The sequence below is a fragment of the Peromyscus leucopus genome, chromosome 2 (genome assembly GCF_004664715.2).
Source record: "Peromyscus leucopus breed LL Stock chromosome 2, UCI_PerLeu_2.1, whole genome shotgun sequence".
Lineage (NCBI taxonomy): Eukaryota > Metazoa > Chordata > Mammalia > Rodentia > Cricetidae > Peromyscus > Peromyscus leucopus.
The window spans coordinates 6,958,047-6,963,963 of record NC_051064.1 but is presented as its reverse complement, the minus strand read 5'-3'; the positions used below and the strand labels follow the sequence as shown (position 1 = coordinate 6,963,963).

The following is a 5,917-nucleotide window of genomic DNA, read 5'->3' as shown; positions in this document are numbered from 1 at the left end:
CATTTATACAGATATCATGCATATGAAATCATGAATGAATTTTTAAATTCTATTTTTATTTTCTATTGAAACATATCATTTCTCCTTCCCTTTCCTCCCTCCTAACTTTCCCATATACTCCTCCTTAATTTCTTTCATATTTTTGGCCTCTCTTTTCATTGTCACTGTGTGTGTGTGTGTGTGTGTGCGCGCGCGCGCGTTTTCAGGGGTGACTATTTGGTATTGGATAACTGATTGGTATGCTCTCCCCTGGGAAAGACTATGTCTCTTGCTCTCAGCATTCCCTAGTTGCCTGTAGGTCTTTGTATAGGGCTGAGGCTTCCTGAGCTTTCCCTGTACACATAGCATATGTATTGGTTCATATTTGTTCATCTCATGTTTAGTCAGTCACATTGGTGAGACTATGGGGGTAGCTTCTTACATTCTTAGGACACACAATCTCACAGCCAACTCTCTGTTCCTCTGTCTCTTACAACATTTCCATGAGCCTTAGGTGCCAGAACTGTAAATTTACCTCTTTGAACTAGGATCCACAGCTGTGCATTTTGATTGGTTGTACTTTTCTGCAATTAATGTTCTTTGTCTATTGCAAAGAGAAGTTTTCTTGAGGCATAGCAAGGACTACACTTACCTGTGGGTATAAGAACAAAGGTTTTGGATGTAGTTAGGTTAGGGTGTAGTTTGATGGTTTAGTAACGTGTCAGTAACAGATTCTTCTCCAAGATCATAATATCCCTTATCATGATATTTTATTTGTGCTGAAATGTGATTTTATTTGTATGTTAATAAAGTTGCCTGGGGATCAGCTAATAGCAAGCCATTTAGCAGAAGTCTGGCAGTGGTAACACATGCCCTTTATCCCGATCACATGACAGGCAGAATCTCTGTGTGTTCAAGGACACAGCCAGCATGGAGTCACACGCCTTTAATCTCAGTACCAACCATAGAGACCTGGAGGTCTGTATAGACAGGCAGTGATGAGGAGGTCATGTTGTTGGGTTTACAACCAGTGAGAAGGCAGAACAGAAAGTCAATAAAAATACAGACACACAGGAAGTAGGTCTCTTTCTGAAGGGAAGGACGACAGCGAGGGGTAAGAAGGTGGTCTTAACTCTTGGCTGCTGCTCCATCTCTGGGCTTTTAATTCTGCATTTGGCTCTGTGTTTCTTTTTTAATAAGACCATTCAGAATTACATCTACAATCCCTGGATAGCTGGTTAGATTTCCAGGCATGAGTTCTTTCTTGTTGAGTGTCTCTTAAGTCTAATCACCAGGCTGTCAGTTACTACCAATCTACGTGTGCTCTACTGCAGCCTCGGTGGCATTGTACCATTCTTGTCATTGCTGTGGTTCATAGGCACCAAGAGCTGGGACTTTTGGCTCACCTCTGGTTTAGCCTTCAAATATTTTAACTTCTTTTAATAATAACTACTCATGGGTATAACTCTTTCATTTATTTCATCTTTTTACATCTTCATTCTTAACAGAAACTTCATTCTTAAGTCAGCATAAAACTACACACAAAAATAGGAGGAGAGTCAGGCAATTTTAGAAGATCAAGCTGTGTTAGACTTTCCTTCAATAGTAACAACAACAACAAAAAAAAAAAGACTAGCATATTCCTTTTGGTGTGGACCAAGGAAATGGTTTAGCATTTTAGAATGCTAAAATGGTTTTCCAAACATCCATTGAAACTAACTTACTGTGACCTAAAATAATTTAATGAGTGCTCACTTCGGCAGCACATATACTAAAATTGGAACGATACAGAGATTAGCATGACCCCTGTGCAAGGATGACACACAGATTCGTGAAGCATTCCATATTTTTTAAGATGTCTAAAGTCTAGAAAGAGATAGTGACAGTGATGGGGAGGTGACCAATGTAAAAGGGCTTAGATGGAACCTGCTTCCTCTGCCTAGTCTGCTCTGAACCAAATTCACATTTTCAAATGAGTATACAACTTCATTGATCAATCTTATGAATGTAGCCAACAGAGGCTAGGTCCAAATCCATTTTATTTTTCTCTTATAACATTTAAATAATGACAATATCAGTAAATGAACTATCAAAAGTCTAAGGAAGTCAACCAGAAGTACTGAGGTCCTGCATGCCAGAATTATCCCATACTCACTATCTATGAATGAACTACAGGGCAAAGCAAGTAAGAATTGAGCCTAAAAGGAAGTTGTTAGTCATTGCAACTTGTTTCATCATCTTTAACCCCATGAACCAAAGACAGATAATTCAAGCATTTTGAGCAAAGACAATTTAATTTTGCAATTCAAATGAATATTTTACTGTACATTTTGACAGATGTTATATAATACTACTGAGAAAAGCTTTATAATATTTTATATAATATAGGTAATGTTCAGAAATGTTCATGTTAGATGCATATAATTTCTTGTCTTATTGTAAGTTATGATAATAAAAAGAATTTATTAAAGCTAAAAAAATAATTAAGTGAAAGTAAAAGGAAACAATTCTCATTATCCTATAAATTATAAATAATTTTCTAGTAAGACACCAGCAAAATCATACCACCTGTTCAGTCTGTACAATGTTACTTTTATGTATGTGTTTTCAAGGCTGACCATTTGCCATGCAGTAACCAATTGGTATGCTTTTATCTGGGGAAGACTATTTCTCCCACTCTCAGTGTTACTGAGTTACCTGCAGTTCTCTGTATATGGTTAAGGCCTCCTGAGCTTTCTCCCATCCACATAAGTATGCCATGTCAATTGGCTATTTCTTGTTCAGCTCATGTTTAAGCATTCAAGTCAGTGAAGTGTGAAACTTTATATGTGTAGCTTCTGACACTACTAGAATTATTTTGGTGTTCAGCTGTCCTATACACTTTCCCAGAACATTTAGGTTATATATAGACCAGTGGTTCCCAGTGATGTACTATTTTAATACCCTCTTACCACTGAAAGGAGACATTTGGCTATATTTGAAGATATGGGATTTCATAGAGAGGGCCTCATGTTTAGGATCTCATGGTTGCAGAACAAGAATGTTGCTAAGCAACTTAGAGTATATATGTCATCCAATTGGTCTGAGACTGAGAAAGTCTGAAACAGACTCTTAAACTGACACTAAAACAGGGAGTGTGGTGATGAGGTCAGACCCCAAGGATTATTGCTTAAAAATTCCTTCAAGATTTGATATATGTGATACCTAGGCTGACATGTGTGCAAATTCACCCTACATACCCTGACACATGCATTCTATATAACAAGAAAACTCTTGGACAAACCCCCATAATTCAAACTATTTGAATATATATTTCTTCAAGTTGAGAAAATATTTAGTCTGAATTACTCATACTAATGGCCTTAGTTCTTTAGTTAAGTCTGCAAACAAAGAAACAGCACCCATATGTAATTTTAAAATCATACCAGTGCTAGGATATTATCATTCTATCCAGATAACTGACAGTCTTTCAGAAATGTGAACTGGAAAAGGACATTTTCACAAGCTTTCTTATTTCTCATGGAACATTAGTGGGACATGAACATCTGCATACACCTTGGACTATATTCAAATGACAGAATTGATCAAACTAACAAGGGTGTCTAGAAAATTAGATGGAAGAACTAAAACAGTCTGGCTGTTGCAACTGAGGTCAGGGGATAGCTTTAGCAAATGTTTCAGATGTGTCTCGTGAAGCTTGTGAACATTTTCACTGCAATCAAGAATCTACTTCATAATTAGTATTCCATATGACACTATTCCCTTCCATACTTTAATGACTTGATGGATATTTCTAATCTTCACAGGAAATTATAAGACAACTTTGTTGTTCACTAAGTGTCTCATTAACAGGATCTATAAAATTAGGCTTCTAAACAACTAAAATTAGTAAATGTTAATAGACAATTCTGAAACTTCTAAATGCATGCTGTGATACTGATAATCAGGGCTAACATGTTTAGCATTACTTATTTATAGACATCATTAGTAAAGAGCCAGTAGAACATCTATTAAAAAATTTAATTTCTGTCCTTTGAAATAAATTCATCAATACATTGCACTGTGTGGTCTGCTATAAATTTCAAAAATATTAGGGTTTAAAGATATACCTTAAAGAGTTCATCAAGTAAATATGAGACATGCCTAGAATCAGTTTTAAGGGTAATTCCATTGCCCTTGCCAGAAGTTACATGAAGCAAAGAGCATATTGTATTATATACCTTAGACTATTTTCTACTCAATATATTTAGACTCCCAAAGGCCTTTTAATTTCATATCATTCTGTTTTCAACTCACTCCAATCCTTCCAATACAATTTTTTTCTTCTTCTATTAGTACAGTTCTCTTAAATATACTAGATGGTTCAGACTATTAGACAAAAAAAAAAATGTATCTAAAAATCTAATCAGATTAATTCCATCTCCTGTAGAGTGGCCTGTAAAGCTGCTATGGGTCTGTGCTCTTAGAACATCCAGGTGTTTGTAGGGAAGGCATTTTTGTAAGATTTATGAGATTCCTATTAAAGCATGTTTCCTACTGGAGGAAACATTTAAATCCCACACTGTATGTGAAGTAGCAAAATACCAATTTTAAATATAGTGTGCAAAGGTGAGTATGTACTATAATTCCAACAGCAGGCACCTGAAAGTAAAACAGAAAGATGTGGTTAAAATTTTAGCAGACATTTTTTTAGTGTTTTAACAAACATGCAGAGGGTCAGCAGACATGACTAGGACAACGGAAAATGGGTGAAGAAGATTGGAAAATAAATTGACACAGGAAAGCCAGCAATGTCCAAACTGAAATTAAGCTGCAGTGGACCACAGACATCAATTAACAGACTGCAATGATCAAATTTAATTTTTTAAAAAAAGTATACTGATTCTCATAGAGATGTGTTTCAAAAACAGAGGACAGACAGTGTTGGAAGAAAATAAATGGGAAGATACCATTTGATGCTGGTAGGGGATATCACAGGGCATCATGACAAAACAGACTCCAGAGTGACACCTCATCTATGTCCTAAGTAAAAATATGACACCTGAGACATTTAGGATGCTACTGAAGATTGCACACTTGTATGTCTTACTGTAATATTCATATTAGAAAATAAAAATGAATAAATCCAGTGTCCTGGCCTGAGAAAGCTAGGGAAAAAAATGAAATCCAGAATGAATAAAAATAAACAATAACGGTAAATGCAGAAATTGAAACAGGAAATGGACAGTTGGATAAAGTTGAAAGCCAAATGTTATTTCTTTGGAAAGAACAGCAAAATTGGTAAAGCTCAATTATTTGGAATGAGAAATTTTAAAATGGAGAAAAGACAATTGCCGATATAAACATCGAAAGAAAAATGGTCGATGCAGATCTTGAAGAGCTAAAAAGAAGTGGTAGCAGGTTTTCATGTTAATATACCATCCCTCCCGTGGTCTTCAGACCCACTGAGTAGGAAACACTAGCTATGCTTGAGGAGAAGGAAACTGAAGCTGAAAGCTTACAATTAACTTTTCAAAGTCCTCATAGGTAATAACAAAAAATATTTGTTTGAAACCATCACCCATTTGGCTCTGAAGCACCTGCTCTTAGGTAACACGTTACTATGGTGACATGAGTTTGTTTCAGTTGATGTTTATGAAACACTGTGGGCACTAACCCTTTCGCATGTCATCATCTCTAACATGCCGAATGCCACTAAATGTTTAAAATGCTATAGAGGTGTAAGACAATGATTTGTAGCTTAGCAATTCTGAAAAACATTGTGATTGATGAGGAAGAAAACACAAAATTTATGTAGTATAAAATAAACATAACGTAAAGTATAAACAATATAAAGTAGCTATTACAATGCATTCTGAATTCTCTGGGTGAGGAGGCAAGTTTTACATATCTTAACTGTAAGAACTAGTATAATGACTTAGAAAATTTTAACCAAATT

General features: G+C 35.6%; 1 non-coding gene across 1 annotated transcript; it reads left to right on the top strand.

The window, feature by feature from the left end:
* The first annotated feature begins 1,726 nt into the window (after positions 1 to 1,726).
* LOC114705630 lies at positions 1,727 to 1,830 on the top strand. The gene has a single exon (XR_003736419.1). It is a non-coding gene; the product is annotated as a U6 spliceosomal RNA (small nuclear RNA).
* The last annotated feature ends 4,087 nt before the right edge of the window (positions 1,831 to 5,917 follow it).